Here is a 27,310-nt window from a genome sequence, read left to right as displayed (position 1 = left end):
TTCACCAGCTAGTTAGCACCATCTGGCAGGAAGAACGCGTACCCGACGATTAGAACGTAAACATCCTATATCCAGTCCACAAGAATGGAGATGAGACTGTGTGTGCTCCAATTACAGGGGAATAAGTCTGATCCCTATTGCATATAAGATTGTATCTGGCATATTGTGTGAGCGGCTAAAAAGAGCTTTCAGGCAAGGATACAGCCTTTCATGTGATCTCTTCAACATTCTGCTCGAAAAGGTTATACGAGAGGCAAACGTTAAAATAAATGGCACAATCTACACCAATAGCCACATGTTACTTGTTTGTGCTGATGATATAGACATCATGGGTCGATCAGTAAAAGAAGTAACTGAAACCTTTATGAAGGTCGAATAAGAATCTGCTAAAGTGGGTCTGGCGGTAAACGGCGAGAAGACCAAGTGGATGGTATCGACGCGGAATGCATCCATAGAGCTCGGAGCAACTGTTGAAGTTGGCTCCTATAATTTTCAGGTAGTAAAAGACTTCGTCACAAGTAACAACATCAGATGTAAAATAAAAAGAAGAATTGTATTGGCCAACAGATGCTACTTTGGCTTAAGTAAACTGTTTAAAAACAAAGCCACATATCTTCAAACAAAAATAACGATTTACAAAACACTGCTACTGCCCGTGCTGATGTATGATCCCGAAGCCTGGGTACTTGCGCAAGCAGATAAGGCAGGATAGTGCTTGGTGTGTTTGAGAGAAACATTTTTCGAAACATCTACGGACCAATCTACATTGACGGTGAATATCGACGTCGTATGAACCACGAACTGTATCTGCTATACAACCACACCAGTGTAGATAAGAATTAGCGATGATGAACCGGCTTAAGAGGCGTATAAACACGTCCCACATGGTGGTGCACGCAGAACTGGCAGGCATCGATGGAGCAAACAACTGGACAAAGAGATGAACGGTATTCCAAAAGGCGAAGCAACAAATTGGGAGAATTGGAGATCTTGTCTTAGTTCGGCTTATGGAATAAATTTTCTGTAACGGGCAAGCTAAGTAAGTAAGATATTCGCATAAGTATTTGACTACTCCCCACATAGGATTTTTTCGTTATTTTCGACCTTCAAATATTATTCGACCAACACCATCAAAATTGCTAACTTTATAGTGACTAAAAAGGTTTAGATGGATAAAGGGACAGATGAATGGACTGACTCCTCAATTTTTCAAATGTATAAAACATTTTTAAAAATGTCCCCAAATAGTCGATTTTTGCAGGTCCTGCAACAGCGAAATAACTTCTTTGCAACAATAGAGGAAGTGATATCAGTGGGCCCTCTTATATAAAACTTTTTAAACCTCTATACCCTACAAGCATTTATAACAATCACTGCGACTATATTTCAATCGGTAGTCGCTACAAATTGACACAATGTTACAAACGAAAAAAAGTGTTTAAAGTGTCTCAATCAATTTCAATTCATTCACATTGAACATGGAATGCAAAATGACACAGCGGGCGTTTGAAGTAGCTTTGTTGTGAAACTTTTCATAAAAAAGGTGTCTTAGGGTATTTGTTGTTATTGTGTTTGTTCTGAACAAATAAGGTAAGCAGCAACATAAACCCCTGCAGACAACAATGAAATGGCATATCGCTGCTGTACAAAGTTCGTTCAAAGGAACCAACAAAGTCTGTTGAATTCTAGAGTCCTAAAAAAATGCAAAAATAAATTAACATAATCGCAGAACATTTCATTCAAGAAGTAGTCTTAGCATGGTTTTGCTTTGAAACAAAAACATATAAATACATACAGACAATCTACTGGCATAAACAAACCATCAACAAATTTTGCTGATGTCCGTTTTATTTTTCAGTTGCAGGTAGGCTTATTTTTGGCAAAAGTTGTTTTTGGCTGAGCTACAAACATTATACGAAAAAAGAATACACAGCCTGTGTTGACAGATGGCAGCTGCTTTTTTGTTGGCCAAAATGGAAGTAAACAATGTTGAAATTTGTCCAGTTTAGTTTGTGTTTTTTTTTTGTTTGCCAAATGTTGCTTGACTCTTACCTTGACGCTGTAGATGTGCGTATGCTGCAACTGTTATAGTTTTGCGTATTTTTTGGGACTTTAGTGTGTGATGTTTACTGAAACTTGTTAAAAAACCTGACAACTTGGAAATTTTAATTTCACTCCTTTTGTTCATGCACTCGTCTGTCCGTCTGTCTGCCTGTCTCCTGGATATCTTCGTTTATCTGACGAAAGCCATTGCTGCCTGTCCATGTTTATGTTGATTTGTTTTTTTGTTGCCTTTGCAACCTGAGCGGACATCTGAAACTGAATGCCAAACTGACGACAATGGCTTACGAAGATATCTTTCGCATGCAGCGTTGCATCTTTAAGTCGGAAATGACAAATTGCTAAAAATTGACATCGAGATTAAATTGTAAGACAATAAAGAGACGTTGATTGATGTCAAATTGAAAATTGTGTGTATTTTTTGTTTGCATATTTCAAACGGGAACTGCAAGAATTGGAGGAGGTTTTGGAACAGGAAGGAAAGAAGTTACACAAAATTTGAATTACCTTTAAGTCCGTGAACATCTACGCAGGTCGGCTTTGCCGACAGTGATATACCCTCAGCCTGGGTGATTTGAAACACTTATTTCCCAAAAAAACTTATGTAATCAGGGATTTTCAGAGTGTTAGGCGTATGCGTTTGTCGACAAAATATGGATTTGGATTAAAGCTTAAACGTTTTGCGGGGAAGTACCTAAAGGAATGGACAGAAATAGTCCATTTTAGAAGTGGGTCTTATTTTGGGAGTCATTGCTCTTGATAGATATCGCGCCCACCAGTCATTTCTGTTGGTCACCATATAATTTAAATCTTTGGACCATTATATCAGGAAACATGGACTTGCACGCTGTAAACAGGACCACAAGAAGTATCTTTGGTAAAAATTTCCAAATGATCCTCGAACAGACCTTAAACTGCCTTTAACAAAAACGTTGAACTTTTGTGTTTGGACCAAATCGGTTGCTCATTTTCTCGACATCGCCCGTACCATTTTGGGGACCATTTACGAACTTTTGTGTAGGAGGTGCCAGAAGAAGTGGACCTATGAGCACTACCTTCGAATTTTATATAACATTTGAGGAAATATAACGATATGAAATGTGTGTACCAACACAGTAGAGTTGTCGTGCGCACCAGCCACTACACTTGTTGGCCGTAGGGGTTTTTACAGGTGTCGGTCCATTTTCTCAAGAAGTACGGACTTGCCACTCAAAAAACTTGTACCATTGTCATTGGGGCCTTGAGTTCAACATGTTACAAGAAAAATCAAAACGATTCTATATCAGGTCCTACACTGTACTTTTCCAAAATTTTGTATGGGAGGTACCCGAAGGAGTTGACATATATAGTCCATATTTATAACCTGATTTATGTCTCGTAAAAATATAACGATGTGCAAAGTATGAAACAAATCGGTTATTACCTTCGAAAGTTATCGAGGCAACAATTTTAGCGAGAAGTTTTTAACTGCTGTGGGGGACGCACAGCTTTCGGTACTTTTTCTCAGGAAGTATGGACTTGCCCCAGAAAAGACTTGTACCACCTATTTCCCATGTTCCCGTTCTATCCAAATTATTATAAGAGATGGTCCATATATGTTAATAAGATAGCCAACAGCCACAATTAGAAATCTCCTATAAGAACCTGAGAAAAATAAAATCATCGATACACACAAAGGGAAACAACAATTGGACCCCACAATTAGCGGCTTCAAATTCATCACAATTAGTTGGCACATTAATTTTTCATGCGAACATGTGTGTGTATCTGATAACATAAATAATACTTGAATAAATGTCTTTGTGGGTTACAAAGAGTAGGTATTTAATTCCACAACACTTCAATGGCGCATCCTACACAATTTCTATAGAAAGAAAGGACATAATCACCAGCATCGTCATGAAATGTGTGACAGGCGCAATACTTAACATGCTTTGTTGCTAGAGGTCGTTTACATGAATTTCTTTTCTTCTCACTTTGCCTTTTAATGCTGTCTGATGATTGTTGCCATATTGTATTAATTTATGCTCTTTAACTGTTAACAAAATGAGCTGAGCATCACAAAGTTAAATTCTCTTTACACGGTTTATTGTCCTTACTTTGTTGGTTTATATTATGGAGGTTGTGTAAGGAAAATTTTCAGGCTAGAATTGCTTTTTTTCTTTCCCATTTGTTTTCACATATTACCTACACACTCACATAGGTTTTAGAAAAAAATTCTTCAGCACAATATAGGAAGTATAAAAAAATTAAGGGGCTTAGCCAATAGCAATATACCCCTAGCCAAAACCGGGAGCAGTGAACGTAAATGTACCTTGAAAAGTCCCAACACCGCCTATTCGAATAAAAATTTGGTTGCAATAGAAAAATTGACATACGTCCCTATGACTACTTTCGTTGAAAAATACCAAATTCAAAAAAGAAACAGTAAGAAAGGATCAATGTCGGGCGGGGCCGACTACACCACTTTGAATATGTAAAATATAAATGGGAGCTATATCTAAATCAGAACCGATGTCGATAGATCTTGGCACACTTATTTCTAGATAAAATTCAGTCCCACAATGCAAATTTCATCGAAATTGGACAAGTATAGCGTGTTTTGTGCATCAAATACCTCAAATGGGAGCTATACCCAAATCTGAACCGATTTTGATATATTTTGGAACTTTTATGTATATAGGCCAAATGCCGTCACATATTACAAATTTCATTGAAATCGGACTATATAGCGTGTTTGGTGCAGCAGATACGTGAAATCGGCCGAAAATAGATATGGGAGCTATATCCAAATCTGAACCGATTTCGATATAATTTGGCACATTTATTTCTTGACCGAATTTAGCGACACATTCCAAATTTCATCGAAAACGGACATATATAGCGTGTTTGGAGCAACAAATACGTGAAATCGGCCGAAAATATATATGGACGCTATATCCAAATCTGAGCCGATTTTGATATAATTTGGCACAATTATTTCTAGAATTTAGTCACAATTTCATCGAAATCGAAATACATATATAGCGTGTTTGGTGCATGAAATACTTGAAATCGGCCCATAATATACAGTGTTGGTCACATAATTAGCACACCCCACTACCAACATTTATTTCGCCTAAAAAGACCTTCAAAAGTAGTTGTATTTAATAAAGTATTTGTACTAATATATTCTCAGTAGTACGCTTAAAGAATTCAACGCAATACAGAAACTGAAACATAAATGTCAATTTGAATCACCTCCAAAAATTAAAAAAAAATGTCCTAAATTCACTGGACACTTAATTAGCACACCTTAAAAGAATCACTAATATTGTGAATAGTTTCAATATTTTCGTCCATATTCAGTTTTAAATCCCTTTCGTTTGGGAATAAGTTCCAGTCTGCTAGTTATACTCTCCACCAGTCTCCGAAATTTCAGTGTCAGGACGGAATTATATGGGGTACACCTTGGGTCTCAAGGACTGATGGAAATTTAAGTTTTTTAGTGTTTTTTATCGATTTTTTCACATGTAAACAAATTCATGTAAACAAGTTCATAGAAACATCAAATAAAACATGATATTATTGTTCGTCTTTGTAAATTTGCGAATAGTGGGATGTACCCTCCAGCAGTGTGCATCTGTAAAGTCCGTTTGACACAAAAATTTTCATTAAAAAACTGTAATATGATGCTTTGAGTTATTGATTTTATAAATACTTATCCATCTGGACTGAATTTTACCGATAAGTCGTGATGTATGCCACGATATACCTATGTTCATCTCTATGGGACCTACGCAAATTTCAATAATTTTCTAAACATAAGGCAAATGGGAGATAGTCTAGTGAGATCGCAAGATAATATGTTTCCCGGAGCTTAAAACGATTAAATTTAAAACCAATAATCCAGAAAACATTTATCTTGAAAAGTATATGCCTACTTTCATGGATTTTAACCAATTTCAGCAAACCTCAAATCCTTTATTGTTAGAAAGGGGTTATACCTTTAAACATACTCATGTGCTACGTGTTCATCTAGTGCTTTGTTGACAGTTTTGTAGTGATAGGTCTTTGGTGTTATTCAGACGTGTAATTTTGAATAACAAATGGTGTTATAAGTTGATCCTTCCTCACATAAGGGTGCATTTTATTGGTCTTCTTTCTATAAACCCCATCCAAATCAAAAATTTTCTTGAATGAATTATCGAACTTAAACACTTTTTGAAAAGTTTTTGCACTTTATATTTAAATTTCGGTAATCGGTTAACAATTCCAATAATTTCAGATCCAATTGTACATTTGTTGTTAAAGTTTTGGCGACTTTCTGACGTTTAAGTGTACATTACGAAAAATGGTCCGCTATTGGGATATATTTTGAGATTCTGGGGTGATAAATTATTTCTTCTTTCAAAAAATGATTTGTTCAATACGTTTTGAATATGAATTAACTTCAATATAAATTAATTTTTGTACATTAATTGAATTAAATTAAAAAAATTTAGGGTGTGCTAATTATATGTCCCCTTGATAATTTAGGCGTCTTCACAAAACTTTTATTTTCAAAAAACCACTGATAATACTATTCACTTATATCATTAAATCTGTTAAATACATTATAGGAAAGGATTTTGTTTACGAAAATATTTCAATTTGCCATATAAAAACTCTTAGCCGAATGAAATCATTTTGCCTCAAAGGGGTGTGCTAATTCTGTGACCAACACTGTATATGTATGAGAGCTATATCTACATCTGGAACGATTTCGATATAATTTGGCACATTTATTTCTTGACCGAATTGAGTCACACTTTCCAATTTCATCGAAATCGGACACATATAGATTGTTTGTTGCAGCAAAAACGTGAAATCGGCCGAAACTATATACGGGAGGTATATCCAAATCTTAACCGACTTCTATATAATTTGGTACATTTATTTTAGACCGAATTCAGTTACACATTCCAAATTTCATAAAAATCCGACGTATATAGCGTGTTTGGTGCAGCAAATACGTGAAATCGCCGAAAATATATATTGGAGCTATATACAAATCTGAACCGATTTTTACTATAAGCAATAGCGTTCTTCCTATTGCTAAAAAGTGGCATTCCCTATTTTTCAGCTGAATCGGACAATAAAGTGTGGTGTAGGTGTAAAAAAGGAAAAGTCATTATATACATATGTATGTATGTATTTTTATACCCTCCACCATAGCACCGACGTAGCCAGGGGGGGGGGGCCCGGGGGGCCCGGCCCCCCCCAAATGATTTTAGTTCCCATAGAATATTAGCTTATGTTACCCATTTTTTAATTTTTGAGTAAAATTTTAAACTGTTTTAAATTGTTCAAGAAATATGTAAAGTAGTTGGAAGCATTACATAGAATTATTTAACTACATTGGTATACTTATTGTCCAACATATTTCCAAATATAAAAATAATGAACAAGTGAGGCTTTTTAGGCAATTTTATGCAAAGTTCTTGTTAATTTTTAAGGTGTTGTTTAAGCGTTTAATCGGAATTTTAGGCTGACGGTGTTACTGAGTTCAGAACAATACGTTTATTTGTATTTATTGAACGTTTGCTTGTAGGTCCAATACTTTGGCTTGGCAACAGCCAGAAAAAAAATTTTTTGCGACATTTTGTTTTTGAATTTTTTTATAAGAGCAATTCAACAATAAAATGTAAAACTGTTGCCTAATCTTTGTGGTTTTAATTGTTTGTATATTTTCTCTAACACGTTTTTATAATGAATTATTTTGAAATTCATAACAATTACAAATTCTTTATTATGTTTGAAATTTGCAATAAAAAAACTGTTTATACCAACCATTTTTTATGATATAATTTCTGTTCCACCACAGTGTCGTAAATGTCTATTGGACAAAAGGATTTTTCTGTCGAATTTTTATGTTTTGTTCGACCTTTCGAATGTTAATAAAATCAAGATTATTAAGCTTGAGGTCAATATTTATATTTTATTAGCTGACCCTGGTGCGCTTCGCTACCCCGAATAAGGTAAATTATATTTTGACAAATTTATTTATAGGCCAATTTTCGTCACTCATTGCAACTTTCATTAAAATCGGGTATATAAAGCGTGTTTGGTACATCAAATACATAAAATGGGAGGAAAATATATATGGGAGCTTTATCCAAATCTGAACCGATTTCAATATAATTTGAAAAATTTATTTCTAGACCCAATTCCGTCACACACACCAAATTTCATTGAAATTGGACATACATAGCTTGTTTAATGCATAAAATACATGAAATCGGCCGAAAATATATATAGGCACTATATCCAAATCTGAACCGATTTCAATTCTAGACCGAATTATTTCTAACCAAATTCCTGCACACATCCAATATTTGGAGACATTATCTGTTACCGTTCTATAGATATTAGCATAAAAAATCTAAATTTTTTGGAAGTACCTCCGATTCTGATGCTATCTCTGGATCAACGCTGAATTTCAGAAATGTTTATAGCCTATGTTACTTTCAGGCCAGGTAGTGATATACTCTGAAAATTTCAGGAAGATCAGTTCAGCGGTTTTTGAGTCCATAAACTTCAAACAGACGTACAAACATTTTTCTACTTTATATATATTGATTTATTACATATTATTTCCAATATTTCAAAATAACAATGAATTTCATCTTCAGAGATTTTTCTGTCGATTACTCTTTGAATAAAACCAGAAGAAAACGTCATATAAACCCACAGCAATTGTATTTTGGGAAGTACTTTCAATGGATGCACATTTCTAGAAATGTTAATTTTTCCTGCTTCGGTAAAGGACCTTGTGACGACAAACGAAATCTAAAAACTGATCGGAAACAGGTTCTTCTTCGTCAACATCTCAACAAGTACCACTCGACTTTGCGGACAGGAATATACCCTGAGCCTATGTGAATGGAAACTTTCATCTATAGACAGATCGAATAGCCGTTACACAGCCAAAATCCTTAAACCCAAAAACTATGCATTAGGAGCTTTTCAGAAATTTGTAGCCACTTCGGACGTATGAACTTGCAAACAAAATTGGGATTTGTATCATTGATCACAAGTGTTTCGGAGGAGGTATGGAGAAATGGACCAGACCGACATAGTTCATTTTTGGAGTAGATCTTATTTTGGGAGTCATTCCTTTTAAAAGGTACAGCGCCCACCAGTCATTTCAGTTCGCCACAGTATAATTTTCAACTTTTGACTCTTATGTCAGGAAATATGGACTTGCCCACGAAAAACTTAATACCGCTCTAAACTGCACTTAAACAACTATTTTGAAGGTTTGTGAGGGAGCTACCCCAGTATGGCCCATTTTCGAGCAAAAACTAAGTTTGGAAAAAATATTACTAAATCCAAAGTTTGGACCAAATCTGTTGCTCCGTTCAAGAAAACTCGCGCTTACCACTTTAGCTAAAATTCTTGAAATTTGGGGGGGAAATACCAGAAGAAGTAGACCGAAAATCACCATCTTCGAATTTTGTATATATAAGGCTCGCTGAAATATTGCGATAAACAAAGTTTGGACCAACGCAGTATCCGGTTCGAAAGTTGTCGTGTACACTAGCCACCACACATGATTGCCTTAGGTGTTCTTTACAGCTTTCGGGCCATTTTCCCTGGAAGTATAGACTTGCGTCTGAAAAACTTGTACGGTAGTAATAGGAGCCCCGAGAACACTTGTTGTAAAAAAGCAAAGCGTTTCCAGAGAGTTTTTTATTTATTAATTTATTTTATATTTACTTATAACTAATTATTAGCATAAGCGTAGTGAAGCCATTACCATTGAGGTCTTAAGCTTACACAGCTTATCCAAAGAGGTCTTAAACTGCACTTCGCTGAAATTGTTTGAAATACTCTGCGGAAGTTTGCCGAAAGAGTAGATAGATCAAAATATCACGAAGGCCAAATTTTGGACCGAATCGGTTGATCTGTTTGAGAAATAATCGTGCTCCCCAGGCGGCTACCCAGACAAACGGACAAAGCTAAGTCGACTCCAAGTTTTCTGAAACAGATTTCTTCCAAACACACTTTGGCCCTAAAGCCATTATTTCGATAAGACACATTTTGGCTAAAGACTGAGAGTATAAAAAATGTAGATTGGAAAAATTGTGTTTATGGATTTTTGCTAAAATAATGTATACACGTATAGACGAAGTTAAGACTGGATTCCAGAGATTCCCTTGTTGCTGATAAATTTATAAGAAGATCCAGAATTTCTATAAGTGAAGTCCGACGATTGGACGCCAAAATTAGTCTATGACAGATGCACGATTTGGCGACAGAATTTGTCATTTACATAACCGCGATTAGGTGCTAGAATTTCTTGATGGATAGACTAAATTTTGCTCTGCATTAGTTCTCGGCCTTCAGAAATTCTTTGCGGTATGTAGACATCGGAATTTTGGATATTTTTGAAAATTGTAATGTTAAGATATTTGAAACTAAAATGTTATGATATTTCTAAGGTTTTCCATTGTATTCGCTTTCTTTTGGCCTTACCGAAGTGATATCACTGAATTTCATAACATTCACTGTAGTTGTGAATTATTTGATAAATGATCCGAAAAATATATGGCATTATTAATATATTCATTGTTTTGACCATATATTAACTGTGACATATTGTCAAAAAAATTCTAAAAGATAAATTGGCCAAGAAGTTTTGCGCCATATGAACTAAAAAATAGTATTGAAATTATTTCATCAGTAGAATAAGTCTAAAATAAGGTTTGCATCTTTGCTAAATATGACATTTTCGCTAACATGAACTTTCAAAATGTTGGTCAGGTGGGCCCCCCCCCCGAAATGAAATCCTGGCTACGTCCCTGCACCATAGGATGGGGGTATATTAAGTTTGTCATTCCGTTTGTAAATATTCGAAATAATCTTTGTAGACTCCACAAACTATATATATTCTTGATCAGCGTGCAATTCTACATCGTATAGCCATGTCCGTCCGTCTGTCCTTCTGTGGAAATCACTCTAGAGTCCAAAACGGACTGACGTAGGTGGATGTAATTTTCTGAAAATCCGTTATATGTACGTATGACTTTTGGTACGAGTATTGGAAGCGGGCTATGTAGGTCCAAGCTTTCGCATAGCCCCCATACAAAATGACGCGTGACGCGTCCTCATTTTAAGGAATTTTTAAGATATTTTTCCGATTTTACCACCGAATTGGTTGTAATTTGGTATTTTGTGTCTCCAGAGGCCAAAAACATTTGGTATAGCCCCCATATAACGCCCCATATAAAGTACGCGTCATTTTAATATATTTTGAATGTATTAGTCTCATTTGACAACAAAATCGGTTGTAACTTTGTATTTTGTGTTTCCAGGGGTTAAGAAATAAGAAACATTTTTACTATAAAATGTTTATATAGGTCCACGTTTTGATATAGCCCCCATAGGACGATTTTCGGTATTTTGAAGGTTTTGGCCTCATTATCACACCGAAATGGCTGAAATTTGGTATTTAGTCTTCGTTGGGGGTATAAACATTTCCCACCGACATTTGTAGGTATAGGTCCACGCCATCATATAGCTCCCATAGAACGGTACCTTCCGATTTTCGGTATTTTGAAGGTTGTGGCCAAATTAATCCACCGAAATGGCTGAAATTTGAGGTGGAGGGTATAAAAAGTTCGGCCCGGCGGAACTTAACGCTTTTCCTACTTGTTATTGACAAATTGATTCCATGTATTCACATTAATTTGATATACATATGTATATAAGAGGTTAGTTACAATATATAATTTTTCTACTTAAACATATAAACGTAATACCCCTTATCACAGTGTGGTGTGGGGTATAAAAAAATTAAAAATAATTAAATTCGACCAGACCGAAAAAATGTAGCTGTAACTATCAAAATACTGTAAATGGGAGGTACTGTTATGCCAAAACATGGACTTATGTTGACATATTTTAATACAGAAGTTTTGTTACCTCAAATGTCAAATTAGATATATGTGGTTCGGTCAACAAATATTGCTCAATTCTCAAAATACCGAAGGAGGTACCCAAGGTCTACAGAAGGTCGACCATTCAGAGTTCTGTTTACAACTTTTGACAACAAACATAATAGATTGTTCATTATTGTGATTTGATTTCCTTTGTATTTTATGTCAAAATAATGTATTTGACAGCAAACTAAATAGTCAATGTTTAGTGAAGAAGATTTGTGACCACTGGCATGTAGCAACAACTAAGAATGTATCAGACGGCTTTGCCGACAGAGGTATACCCTCAGCCTGTGTGAGCTGAAACTTTCATATATCGACAATACCGAATACCGGCTAAGCAACCAAAATCCTTTTCCCCAATAATGATGAATTAGGGGGGTTTAAATCAATAATACATATTTAGATTAAAACTCAAAAGGCCATGTTGGAAGTGGGTCTTATTTTGCCAGTCATTTCTTTTCGGTACATGGGTGCCACCGTGGTGCAATGGTATGCACGCCCGCCTTGCACGCAGAAGGTCGGGGGGTTCGATTCCCCGGTCAGGCAACATCAAACATTTTTCAACGGTGGCAAAATACCCCTCAGTAATGTTGGCGACATTTTCTGAGTATTTCAGCCTTGAAAAAACTTCTCCATAAGTGGTGTCTTAAGACACGCCGTTCGGACTCGGCGATAAACAGAAGGTCCCATATCATTGAGCTAAATAAGAATCGGGGTACACTCATTGATATGAGAAAAGTCTCCCTTGTCCCGTATGGGATGTTGTGGAATAATGTTTGTTTTTTACATAACGCGACTGCCAATCATTTCAGTTGGTCACCGCATAACTTAGAGCTTTAGTACCACTACATCAGGAAGCATTGACTTGCCCATGTAGAACATAATATTGCTGTAAACAGGACCACTAGGCATTGGTATAAACTTTCAAAGCATCTTCGAACAGATCCTGAACTGCACTTAAACAATAATGTTGACCTTTTGTGGGGGAGGTAAGGAAATATATCGGTCTATTTAATATTCGAACTTTACCTAAGATTCGCAGAAATATTACGATAATTACTGTGCGGCAAAAGCTTTGAACTTTTTTACCTGAAGGAGGTAATTATGGTGCGCCAAAAGCTTTAAACTTTTGTACCTAAGGAGGAGACCGATACGGAACATGTTTGAAGTTAAACCAAATTTGAACAATATATTAGGAGATCCAAAGCTTGGACCAAATCGGTTGCTTCGTTCAAGATAATCCTGCGTACAATTTGAACGAATTTTTGTGCACTTTTGAGGTCGAATTACGGGAAGGAAAGGACCGATATGGTTCATCTTCAAACTTAACGTATGTTTCGTCAAAATATTACGAAGGCCAAATTTTGGACCGAATAGGCTGATCGAGAGTCATCGTGCTCTCCAGCCACTTCACACTGTGCCATAGAGATTTTTTACACCTTTCAAAGCGATTCGAGAGCAGGCCTTAAACTACACTTTTCCAAAATGTTATCGAAAAGTTTTAAACTTTTGAGGGGGAGGTACCGAAAGGAGTGGATCAATATGGTCGAACTAAAATTAAGTTTAAACAAAATATTCCGAATGCCAAGATATGGACCGACACGGCTAATCTGGTAGAGTTATGGTGCGCTCCAGCCAATACACATGGTACCATAGGGGTTGTTTACAACTTTATGCCCGTTTTCTCAGGAAGTATGCACTTGCTCCCTGAAAAAACTTGTACAGTCGTAAGTGAAACGCGAATACAAGTCTTTATGAGAAGAATCAAAGCGATTCGAGAGCTGGGCTTAAACTGAACTTTTCCGAAATTTTGTGTGGGAGGTACACAACGGAGTGGACTTATAGAGTCCATATAAGAACCTTGTCTATGTCTGGTACAAATGTTACGATGTGCAAAGTATGGACCTAATCAGGTTCTCTTTTGGAGAGTTATAGCGTGCACAATTTTAGCCAAAAATTTTGAATTTTAGTGGAGTAGATACCCTAAGATGTAGAAGAAGAAGTGAACGAAATTGTTATCTCCCTTCCAGAGTTATATTGCGCAAAATTTTCCGAAAATTTTGAAATTTTGTGGGGGAGGTACCCGCATGGATGGATATTGTCCATCTTCGAACTTAAACTATGTTTGAACAAAATATTACGAACGCCAAATTTTGCACCGAATCGGTTAATCCGTTCGAGAGTTATCGTGCGCTCCACCAGCCAGACAGACAGACGGACATGTCTAAATCAACTCCAAATTGTCTGAAACACATTTCCAGCCAACCGGACAGACGGACATACATGGCTAAATCGACTCCAAATCATTATTTCGATAAGGCACATTTTGCCCGTATGAAAGTGTATATACAATTATTTAAACCGGCAATGTATAAATCATCCCGAGTGTGATAGGGCAAAGGAGAGTATGCTACGGCGTATAAAAGGCCTCTCAGCCGAGGAATTAACACAAAAATATACGATGAGCTATGTTGCAGATGTTATCGGCGAAATCACTCAAAGCGTCGGGCCCACACGGAATCTCAATGGTAATGCTTTATTAAGCAACTGGATGAACCCGGAGTTGAGTACCTGACAAGTGCCCTCAATTTCCAAGAATTTCTGTATCAGGCAACTCTTTCAGGTGTCTCCCTCACGAAGCTTCATCATTTGAGCTTACGTACAAATAGAGGACTGTTCGAATATTGCTTTTCGTTTAACGTTTTCAAGGCCACTCTTTTAATCGTTTTAAAATGTTAATGGTAGTCCTCATGATTATGACTACAACCGAATATTTTTTAGGGATAGCCAATATGTTGTTCCCGAAATATGGGATTATTATTTATTATTCAAATATTAATAATTTTAAGCAATTTTTCACGTATCCAATAAACCGCGTTTTAAAAAAAATATAAAAATGTTGCCAACAGAAAGCTCATTATTCAGAAAACACAATAGCGGGTAGTAGCGAGCAGTCTTTGTGGTCTGTTTACACCGCTGTAATTTTATTCACCTTCCCTCGATAATCTCCCGAAAGTTCAAAAAAAAAAAATATTATTATTAGTGTCGACTTATTCACTGGATATGTCAGTAGAAGAACTAAGCCTGTTGTTTGTGACACCTACCCCATTTTTGTTTTGGAAACACTTTCATCGGGGTTGTGTGAGGTTGCCAAAGAAAAACTTCTCATTGAAGTTTTTTCTTGGTTCACCTTTATACTTCGAGTTGACGATTGATGTTTGGGTACAATTTTTTTTTTTTTTTTTTTTTGAGGAATTTTTTGAAAAATAACGTCGGTGGAGAATGTCCACAAACAAGAAACAAGGGAACTGAAACTAGTCTTCTTTGCCTTACCCCTTGACGAACAATGCCAAACCTTCTCCACTAATAAATTAAATATTAAAACAACAACAATGAGATTAAGCCAGACTATTTTGAAAAATCAAAATTGTAAAAGCTATCCCAATAAAAAAACGCCACCAATGTTCTACCTACGAAAATGTTATTTCTTTAATGGGTGACGGCCACTTGCAAATTTCAGAAAATCGAAAAATGTTGGCTTATTTCTTATTTTAAAGTAGAAGTAGTGTAGAATAAGTGATAAAATTGTCAAGTCGATCCGAACAATATTGTATGAGATATGAGCTTTTGAAGGGAATCATATATTGTGTATTGTGACCCTTGCGGCAAGGGTCAGTTTGATGGAGAGAGAGCTGAGTCATATGCTAACCCTTTTCCTCTCAACATCCTCTCTCACCTACAAAATGACAATTGCTGCCAGGAAAATTGTCTATGTAAATATGGACTATGCAACATAGCTTCAGTTTTTTAAGCCAAAAATTGAAATTTAGATTTTTTTTAATCCACCATATCAGTAAAATCTAATATTTTTTAAATAATCGATCGATGAACTATGTTCTAAATAAGCCCATGTTCTAAATAAGCCCACAAAATATATGACGATCGGTTAATTAGTTTTCGAGCTAGAGTTCGCACTGCAAAACACTTTTACAAAAAAAAAAAAAAACGTTTCGTGGACGGCCATTTCAAAAAAAAACACATAATAGTTTTCAACGAAAAAAATCAGACACTACATAAAGATCTGTTCTTTCAGATGAAACACAAATCTACTAAAAATGTTTAATAGTTTTCTTGGGGTGACCCCCAATTAGATATCCATTCACTAACCATTATTTGAGCCAAATCTAACTTATATTACCCTTCTAATGTAAAATATGCTACTGTTAACCTCTGTTCTATAGCCCACAAACTTCTGCAATGATTTTCCATCACGAACATATTTGCCATTTATTCACACCACCGTGTAGTGTCTCATACATTAGTTTGAACAATTACTCATCACCGTTGCTTGTCGTCGCATTATTTCAGTTGTCTTCTCTATGTTTTTCTTTCTTGAAATCTATAGCCCATCTCAAACACAAAGCAAACATTTTTCTTTGCGATGAATGGCATAAAAAGAACAAGTAAGAAAAGCGTTAAGTTCGGTCGGGCCGAACTTTTTATACCCTCCACCACAAATTTCAGCCATTTCGGTGGATTAATGTGGCCACAACCTTCAAAATACCGAAATTCGGAAGGTACCGTTCTATGGGGCTATATGATGGCGTGGACTTATACCTACAAATTTCTGGGGGAAAGTTTTATACGCCTAAAGAAGACTAAATACCAAATTTCAGCCATCTCGGTGTGATAATGAGGCTAAAACGTTCAAAATATCGAAAATCGGGAGATATTGTATTATGGGGGCTATATCAACACGTGGACCTATATAAACATTTTATGGTAGAAATGTTTCTTAGCCTCTGGAAACACAAAATACAAAGTTACAAATGATTCTTTGGTCAAATGGGTCTAATAGATTCAAAATATATTAAAACAAGTGAGCAAAGGCTATAGTCGGGACGGGGCCGACCATGTGATACCCTACACCACTACCCCTGTGTATAAGGTTTTCACTGGTAAACATTTCTTTTAGGGAATATAATCCGACTAGCACCAAAAAAATGTGCCTCTTCCTCTGTGGGACCCCCATTAACCCCTAAAATTTCGTGACGATCCGATCAAAATTGCAACCTGTGGCGTGATTACAAAATAATCGGAAAATGGGTACATTATCGACTATTGCCATATCTCTGATATTTGACCACCTACGACAACCTAATTTACATCGCTGGAAAGGTGATATTTTATACTTTCCTTGCCAGGTTTTGCTTTTGATATACCTCTTAAAGAAACAGAGATATTGGCTTTGAAATAAAATGTTGACCTTTCTCCAAATAAGTGTTTGCCCATTCCGACCCCTGAATATTATCCGACCATCATCAAAATCAATAGGCTTCTTCATCTGTGAGATCCCTATTAACCCTCAAATTTTCGTGACGATCCGATTAAAATTGCGACCTGTAGCGTGATTTCCAAAAAAATAGAAAAATGGGATGTATTACCGACTATTGCGATATCTCCGTTATTTGGTTACCTACGCCGACCTAGTTTGCATCATTGTAAAGACGGGATCTTCTACTTTCATAGTCAGGTTTTGCTTTTGGAAAATTTTCAACCAAAGCTGTGATATTCGTCAATATAATTAAAATCGCAAAAATTAAAATTGGGGTTTTATTTGCTACTATTGTGATATCTTCGTTGTTTGATCACCTACGAGCACCTACTTTACATCATTCGAAAGGTGATATTTTCTGCTTTCATTGTCAGGTTTTGCTTTTGGTATACCCCATATACAAGCTGAGATATTCGCTTTGGAAAAAAACGTTGTCTTTTTATCCACCTAAGTTTTTTGCCCTTTCCGACCCCTAAATATTATCCGACCATCACCAAAATCAATAGGCTTCTTCCCCTCCGGGACCCCCATCAACATCCAAAATTTCGTGACGATCCGATCAAAATTGCGACCTGTAGCGTGATTACAAGGTTTAGATGGACAGACGGACAGACGGACGGACGGACACACATAGCCAGATCGACTCAGCTCGTCGAGACATTCATTTTGGTATATACAAGTATGGGTCTACGACCATTATTTCGATGCGTTACAAACTTTTTGGCCAAAACCAACTTATAATACCCTCCCCACATAGTGGTGTAGGGTATAATGACGCGTACTTTATAAGGGGCCTTATGTGGGGCCTATACCAAAACGTGGACCTATATAACCCAACTTTGGTAGGAATGTTTTCTGGCCTCTGAAGACACAAAATACCAAATTACAACCAATTCTGTAGTCAAATGGGTCTAATACATTCAAAATATATTAAAATGACGCGTACTTTATATGGGGCCTTATATGGGGGCTATACCAAAACGTGGACCTATATAACCCAACTTTGGTAGGAATATTTTTTGGCCTCTGGAGACACAAAGTACTAAATTACAACCAATTCGGTGGTAAAATGGGCCAAATATCTTAAAAATTCCTTAAAACGACGATGCGTCACGCGTCATTTTGTATGGGGGCTATACGAAAGCGTGGACCTATATAGCCCGCTTTCAATACCAAAAGTCCTACGTAAATATAACATATTTTCCCAAAATTTCATCAACCTACGTCAATCCGTTCGGACGCTAGAGTGATTTCCACAGACGGACAGACGGACGGACATGGCTATATCGATGTAGAATTGCACGCTGATCAAGAATATATATACTTTGTGGGGTCTACAATGATTATTTCGAGTAGTTACAAACGTAGTGACAAACTTAATATACCCCCATCCTATGGTGGAGGGTATAAAAAAAAAGAAAAACGCTTGTCAATATGTCTGCTGATGCTGCCTGCCTACTTTGAGTGAATAGTCATTAACCTTATTTTCTGCTGCTGTCTTTTTCGGATTTTCAGCCATGATGAAAAAGTTGAATTGTGGCGTATACGTGTACACACAATTTGTAAGAATATGTCAGATTAGAATCACATACGGTGGGGAATGTTTGAAAACAATATTTAATTCATAGGATAACTGGGTGCTGATGATCATTAGGTGCTATCTGTAACGGTGGCAAAATTTAATATGTAATACGAAGTCGTATTTGAAGAAGTTTTCGGCCATACTTCCATGTCGTCACTCATGACACAATATTTCTAATTCTCCCCCTGCCCTTACACATTTTGTCCCACTGTTTTCACTAATTGCAAAGTAGCCATAATGTCTCGTCGGAATCGTCAATGTGTTTTGTGTGAACACCTTTAAACCATTCATAGCGCTGCCGTTGGCTACCAGAGATGATTTTGTTCTTTTTTTACAAATATGAAAAGTTTTTGACAGAGTAATGTGTTATGTGTTTGGTTTTCTCTCTTTAATTTGCAGTTTGTTAAAAGTTGCATTGTTGTTGTTTGTGTAGTCGTTAATTCTAAGCTGTCATATGTCAATATTAACTCTCTTTTTGCAAAACATGACATTGATTAATGTCATACATACATAGAAGCTTTTAGGTTTCACCCTCCGAAAAAAACATCTAAATTAACACTACACCAGACGAAAAACGACAAACACGAGAATATAGCTGATCACTCATCTGGTAGCAATATGGGTGTTTAAGAAGCAAGTCTCTTTAATGTGACTTAAGGCTATTCAAATTAACAGCTGACAACAGCCAAAAACGTCAAAAGCAATTAAATTTGTGAGCATAATCCCCACTTTGTACCACGTCATTAATTAGGCATAGCTGAGGTGTATCTGTAAAGTTATTCAGTAATTTGTAAATAAAATAAAATTTGTGAAATTGAGTGTATGTGAGAAATTGATGGGAAGAATCCCTGTGATATCTCTTAAGCAGGACAAGAGTTTATTATTGGAACAAGAACAATTTGTTAAGCTTTCAAAAGCTTACAAATATATTAAATAAACAAATAATTTTTAAACAGCGTTTTTTTAACTTCAAATATAATTTTAGCCTAACAATGTCATCGAGAATAATGTTAAACAATTATTGATTGCATTGTAGATAAAGTCGTAACTAATTTGAGCTCATGTCTGTGCATACTAATGTGCAGCAAAAAGTAGAACACCAGACACAAATTTGCATATAGCAGCAATAAACGCTAATAACACTGTGCGACAACAAAAAAAATGACAAGGAAAATCGAGTAGATTATGAAAGTAGAGCTATATGTATCGGCGTTTTAAAAGTTTACGTCGGAAAGTAACCAAAATAGGCGGGGCAGGTTCCGCCCATTTTTAATTTTTTCGAAATATTCGAGTTAAGATATCTTTGAATCCTTGCATTTCAGGTATATAGTGTCTTTGGCAACTTTACAGAAGAGTATGTGGGCAATATTTTTGTTAAAAATTTTAACCCTCATGCGGTTCATCAAAGGGGTCTTTTTTGTCCTTTTTTCAAAAATCTTTCAAAAACTCCTTAAAAATGTGATTGTATCAAATCCAAATATTCTACAAAATTGTTCGCCATAAAATTTTACTATAGGTCTCAGAATACACCAAATATGTAACTCTTGTCTAATCGCCAGGAATCTCTAAAAATTAAAAACACGTTTTAGGGTTAAAGTCGGACTTCATCTGAGTTTATTCAAAATTGTCCCACAAAACATAATTTTAGAGAGATGATGTGAGAGACAAAAATATTATTCGTCAAATTTCACAATGGGTCACCAAAGAAATGAAATGCCTATTTACATTTTATAGCATAAAAATATCAGTATCAATTTTGCTGAAAAAACATGAAAATATTTCCCAATTTTTTTGATGATAAATCTTTCCTTCTTTTTTCGAGTTGGTACATGGAAGTAATATGAAACTTGGTTATAGGTGAAAAGTGTCAAAGGATGAAAAATTCTACACAAAATTTCACTATGAGTTTTAAAATACACCATATATCTATGTATACTATTTCCTAAAAAAATTAGATTACATAGATATATAGATACATAGATATATGGTTTATTTTGAAACTCATAGTGAAATTTTGTGTAGAATTTTTCATCCTTTGACACTTTTCACCTATAACCAAGTTTCATATTACTTCCATGTACCAACTCGAAAAAAGAAGGAAAGATTTTTCATCAAAAAAATTGGGAAATATTTTCATGTTTTTTCAGCTAAATTGATACTGATATTTTTATGCTATAAAATGTAAATAGGCATTTCATTTCTTTGGTGACCCATAGTGAAATTTGACGAAGAATATTTTTGTCTCTGACATCATCTCTCTAAAATTATGTTTTGTGGGACAATTTTGAATAAACTCAGATGAAGTCCGACTTTAACCCTAAAACGTGTTTTTCATTTTTAGAGATTCCTGGCGATTAGACAAGAGTTACATATTTGGTACTATTTCCTAAAAAAATTAGATTACATAGATATATAGATACATAGATATATGGTTTATTTTGAAACTCATAGTGAAATTTTGTGTAGAATTTTTCATCCTTTGACACTTTTCACCTATAACCAAGTTTCATATTACTTCCATGTACCAACTCGAAAAAAGAAGGAAAGATTTTCATCAAAAAAATTGGGAAATATTTTCATGTTTTTTCAGCTAAATTGATACTGATATTTTTATGCTATAAAATGTAAATAGGCATTTCATTTCTTTGGTTACCCATAGTGAAATTTGACGAAGAATATTTTTGTCTCTGACATCATCTCTCTAAAATTATGTTTTGTGGGACAATTTTGAATAAACTCAGATGAAGTCCGACTTTAACCCTAAAACGTGTTTTTCATTTTTAGAGATTCCTGGCGATTAGACAAGAGTTACATATTTGGTGTATTCTGAGACCTATAGTAAAATTTTATGGCGAACAATTTTGTAGAATATTTGGATTTGATACAATCACATTTTTAAGGAGTTTTTGAAAGATTTTTGAAAAAAGGACAAAAAAGACCCCTTTGATGAACCGCATGAGGGTTAAAATTTTTAACAAAAATATTGCCCACATACTCTTCTGTAAAGTTGCCGAAGACACTATATACCTGAAATGCAAGGATTCAAAGATATATTAACTCGAATATTTCGAAAAAATTAAAAATGGGCGGAAATTGCTCCGCCTATTTTGGTTACTTTCCGACGTAAACTTTTAAAACGCCGATACACGTGTCTCATATTTTTAGCTCAACTTTCATAATCTAATCAATTTTTCCCATCATTTTGAAAAAAATTGCATTTTGTTGCACAGTGTAAATAACTACATATTGTTATTGTATCCCTCTCACACCATTCTTTATTGGAAAATGATTGGCATATAAAGGAAGAACGACCACAATATAACACAAATGCTTTCAAAATATTTTAGCGATTTTTTGACAATTCTGTTTGGTTACATTTTATAATTGGAGTTACATTTTATATATTATATGTTATATTTAATACTTAATACCATGGCGAGGATCGAAACTAGTCTTCCCTGCCTTACCCCTTGGCGAACAATGCCAAACCTTCTCCACTAATAAATTAGTTGTTTTAAATATTAAAACAACAACAATGCGATTAAGTCAGACTATTTTGAAAAATCAAAATTGTAAAAGCTGTCCCAATAAAAAACGCCACCAATGTTCTGTTTGAGAAACACTGGCACGGTTTCTGTATGGTTGGTATAAGCTACCAACAACATTTTGTTATGGGCATTTGTTGAAAATCAACGACACATAACAGTGGAAGAAGGTTGCCTTGTTTTGCAAACACTTTCGTCGGGGTTGTGTGAGGTTGCCAAAGAAAAACTTCTCATTTAAGTTTTTTCTTGGTTCACCTTTATACTTCGAGCTGACAATTAATGTTTGGTAATAAAAAGTTTTTTGTTGAAGAAGTTATTGAAAAATAACTTCGGTGGAGAATATCCACAAACAAGAAACAAGGGAACTAATGAGATACTGTGGCGAGGATCGAAACTAGTCTTCCCTGCCTTACCCCTTGGCGAACAATGCCAAACCTTCTCCACTAATAAATTAGTTGTTTTAAATATTAAAACAACAACAATGGGATTAAGCCAGACTATTTTGAAAAATCAAAATTGTAAAAGCTATCCTAATAAAAAACGCCACCAATTTTCTGTTTTGTATTTTTATTTTTATTTATGTATATATTTATTATTGGAAAATGCAAACATACGAAATTCAGAATTTAATAAACAAAAGTTAAAATTAAAAAAAAAAAACATTTTACGTCGCAAATGTAAGCGGACAGAACTAAAGCACCCTCCAATTCGAGGTACAACAAAAGCTATTGAAATCAATATTTCGTTGCGTATCCCTTATTCTGGATGACGCAAGCACATCGTTTAGGCATAGAGGGTATCAAATAATTAATTATTGCAGGCTATATTGCTTTCTAGGCCATTTTTGCGGTTTCAAATAAATTTTCTTTGTTTTTAATTTTTTTTCGGATGATTTTTGAGTTAACGATCTTCCACAAGCCCCAATTGAGAGCTAAGGTGATTGGTTGGGCCAACGGAGAACTTCTGTCTAATTGTTTTGGAATCACTCCTTAACAACTTCGATACATGTTTTGGCTCGATATATCTCCTGGAATATCATCCATCTAAGTGGTATCTTTTCTTCAGCATAAGGAAACATCACTCCTTTTAATACGTTACGATACTTGAAACGATACATAATTCCATTAATTTTATGAATTGGTACAATCCCTTGCCCCGCAAAAAAATCCTAGATCATTGTGTTACGCCTCCATGTTATACAGAGCCCTACAGTATTTAGGATTTAACCGTTGCCCATTTGATCTATGCCTTATGCCATCCGAATCCTTTAAAATCAACTTAGATTCATCAAACAGCACAGTCCTCCATTTTTGGATACCCCAGTTCAGATGGGTCTTGGCGAATTCCAGTCTGGCTCCATCATTTTTTGTCGATATGAAAGGGTTTTTTTTGTTGGTGTCGACTGAATAACCCGTCGTCTACCTTTCTTCTGTTAATCGTTCTTTTGCTAATTTTTTTCAATCTATGCGATTTTGTATTTGACCAGAAGATGCTGTAGCATAATTTTTGGATGAATAAGAATAATATTGGCTAATGTTTTGGTATAGTTCCCTTATAGCCGTACCTTCCGATTTTCGATATTTTGAGTATTTAAGCCACATTTTCCTACTAAATTAGCTGTAATTTGGTACTTATAGTCACAAACATTTCCACGAAAAATTGTGGACCTGGGTCCACGTTTGGGTATAACCCCCCATATGACGGTATCTCCCGATTTTCAGTATTTCTAGGATTTAAGCTAAATCCTCTATGGCTAAAAGATGTGCTGGTATTATCCAGAATAGAGGATACGCAACGAAATATTGATTTCAATAGTTTTTGTTGTACCTCAAATTGGGGGATGCTTCAGTTTTGTCCGCTTATATGTGCTAAAATGTTTTTTGAATTCTAACTTTTGTTTTTTGAAGTCTGAATTCCTTATTTTTGTGTGTTTCCAACAATAAAGATAAAAATAAATAAAAAGAAAAATGAAAAAATATAACTGTTTTCTTAAAAAAAAATATCATTTAAAAAATTTATTTTTTTTTTTGTATACTAGCAGACCCCGGTCCGTGTTGCTGGCCCCTCGTAATGAGTTTTAATGACCATTCTTTATGGACAACTTTTAGTGACAACTTTTTATGGACTTTATGCTTGACAATTCGAAAATAGGTGTTTTCTATCTCACTTCTTCGGTCTATTGTCAAACCAAACCAGAATTTTAAATTTATCAACAGATTTTGTCTGTAACCTTTCTTTTCTCTTACGGACTGTAGAATTTGTTCGCCCATTAATGCTGTTTAGGATTTATTATCGTACATATCCTCTGTTTTTAAAAATGTTTAAGTCGAATTCTCCCGCTTATTGAGACTTAAATGATTTAGTTTTTGATGGCTGACTGACAGTTGAACCTCACGATTTAAGGAAATTTGCAAATACATATCGCTCATTTACTCAAAGAGTGGCACATTTCAAAAAATCAAGTTTCGAGAAAAACGCGTTTTAAGTTGGCTATTGAAATTTGACTTCCCAACTGAAAAAGATTATTACACAAAAACTAAAATAACTACTTGGACCATATTTTGCAAATAGCTAGCCAGATATCAGTGCTAAATTTCTGTGCAAGACCAAGTATGATTTAAAGTGTTTTAGTGTTTCATAAACTCAAAAAAGTTTTGTGTTGAATTATGCGAAACTCGTAGTAAATAAGCTGTAACTCGTAGATTTTTAGAGATATTAGCATGAAAATTTGACACAAGATAAAGTAGAAGTCGTAGAAAAAATAGAAATTGCTAGCTCAGAAAACGTATTTTTTGAGTTATGCCACTCTTTGAGTAAATGAGCGATATATCGTTTTTCTTGGTCGGAGGAGCAACCACCGTTGTCTCGAAAATTAATTTGCTAATAAGTTTAGCAAATATAGCGATTATAAAACAATAAGCCCCGGAATGGTCCAGTTATTTGACTCCAAATATGTACCTAGGGTACACACAACCCCATTGCCTCCCAAAATTAATGTTGAAACCGATATAATCATAAGTTTGGCTTATAGATATAGCGTTTAAAAGAAAGGCGTGGGGAAGGTACCCCACCTCCTACGAAATTCATAAAATATACACAACAACGACAAACATTGAACTTTTATGGAAATCGGTTCAGTAAATTGAAAAACACTAGGAAAACATTTGCTAAACATGTACAATGGATCCTCGAACAGACCCTTAACCACACACATATGTTGAACATTTGTGTGGATGCTACCACAAGGATAGGACAGATAGGGCCCAAATTTGAACATAAATTAAGTTTCGACAATATTTAGAGATCCAAAGTTTGGACCAAATCGGTTGCTACGTCTATGTGATATCGCGCGTACCATTTTAACGAATATTTTCGAACTTTTGTGGCGGAGGTACCGGAACGAGTGGACCTATAAGCCATCGAATTTCATAGAATATTCGAAGAAATATTACAATATCCAAAGTGTGGACGGACGCAGTATTCGGTGTAGACTTGCCCCTGAAAAAACTTTAGTAATTGAGACAGCGAATGCAATTTGCTTTAACAAAAATCAAAGTGGTTCGGGAGCGGTCGTAAAGCGAATTTATCCAGAATTTTATATGGGAGGTACCCGAAGAAGTGGACAAATGTAGTCCATATTCGAACTTTATCTATATCTGCTAGATATATTAGGATGTGTAAAGTATGGACCAAATCGGTCACTCCCATCAACAGTTATCGTGCGCTTAATTTTTCCGAACATTTTCGAACTTATGTGGGGGAGGTATCTGAAGGAGTGGTCCGATATGGCTTATCTTCGAACTTAAACTAAGTTTACACAAAATATTGCGAAGGCCAAATTTTGAACCGAGTCTGCAGATCCGTTCAAAAGTTATCTTGCGCTCCAACCTCTAAACGCGGTATCATAGGGGTGTTTTGCACTTTTCAGGCTATTTTCTGAGGAAGTATGGACTTGCCCCAGATGAAACTTGTACCGTCGTAGGGGGGACAGCGAATACAAGTTGCTACAACAAAAATCAGAGCGATCTGAGAGCTGGCCCTAAACTGAACTAAGTCTGGTAGAAATTTCACGATGTGCAAAGTATGGACCAAATCGGCTACTTTATTCAAGAGTCATCGTGCGCACAAATTTTCCGAACATTTCCGAATTTTTGGGGCGGAGGTACCGGAAGGAATGGAGCGATATAACCCAAAATATTACGAAAGCCAAATTTGACCCGTTCGAGAGTTATCGTGCGCTCCAGCCATACAGACGGACGGACATGGCCAAATCAACTCCAAATTGTCTGAAACATACTTGGGGTCTAAAACCATTATTTCGATGAGGCACATTTTGCCCGTATGAAAGTGTATATACCCTCGTTAGCATAAATATTGAGGGTATAAAAAAAGTTGGAGTCGTAAAATTGTCTTTCCATAAAAACCTAAGTTGGGTTCTGACGGCATTTGATTTGTATACATAAAGATATGGCGTTTCTTTAAATATGGAAAAGGGAAGTACCTCGCCTCGAAATTCAAGAAAATATTTTCACCGGGCACTCGAAAATTTCGGGAAAATAGGTTCAGCAGTTTTGAAGATGCAAAATTTTTTAAAAAGTTGGCGTCATCAAGCCTTTGTGTCATAAAAAAGTAGGTAAGGTCAGAGACACAACCACAATTGTCTCGCAAATTAATTTCCAAACCGATACATTCCAAACTAAATTTGTAGCCAATTTTCACCGGGGACTATCCCTGTACATTCCCTGGCAATTTCAGGAAAACCAGTTCAGTAGTTTTTGTAGAAAAGATTAAAATTGAAAAAAGGCGGGAAGTACCCCGTACC

General features: G+C 35.6%; 1 protein-coding gene across 3 annotated transcripts in view; it reads right to left on the bottom strand.

The window, feature by feature from the left end:
* Positions 1-27,310, bottom strand: part of sba (six-banded) — a 762,450-nt gene that overhangs the window by 409,703 nt on the left and 325,437 nt on the right. The window lies entirely within an intron of this gene.

The sequence above is a fragment of the Musca autumnalis genome, unplaced genomic scaffold (genome assembly GCF_047663935.1).
Source record: "Musca autumnalis isolate F117 unplaced genomic scaffold, ASM4766393v1 scaffold_1, whole genome shotgun sequence".
Taxonomy (NCBI): Eukaryota; Metazoa; Arthropoda; class Insecta; order Diptera; family Muscidae; genus Musca; species Musca autumnalis.
Note: the sequence above shows the minus strand (reverse complement) of the source record. Positions and strands in the feature narration are given on the sequence as shown.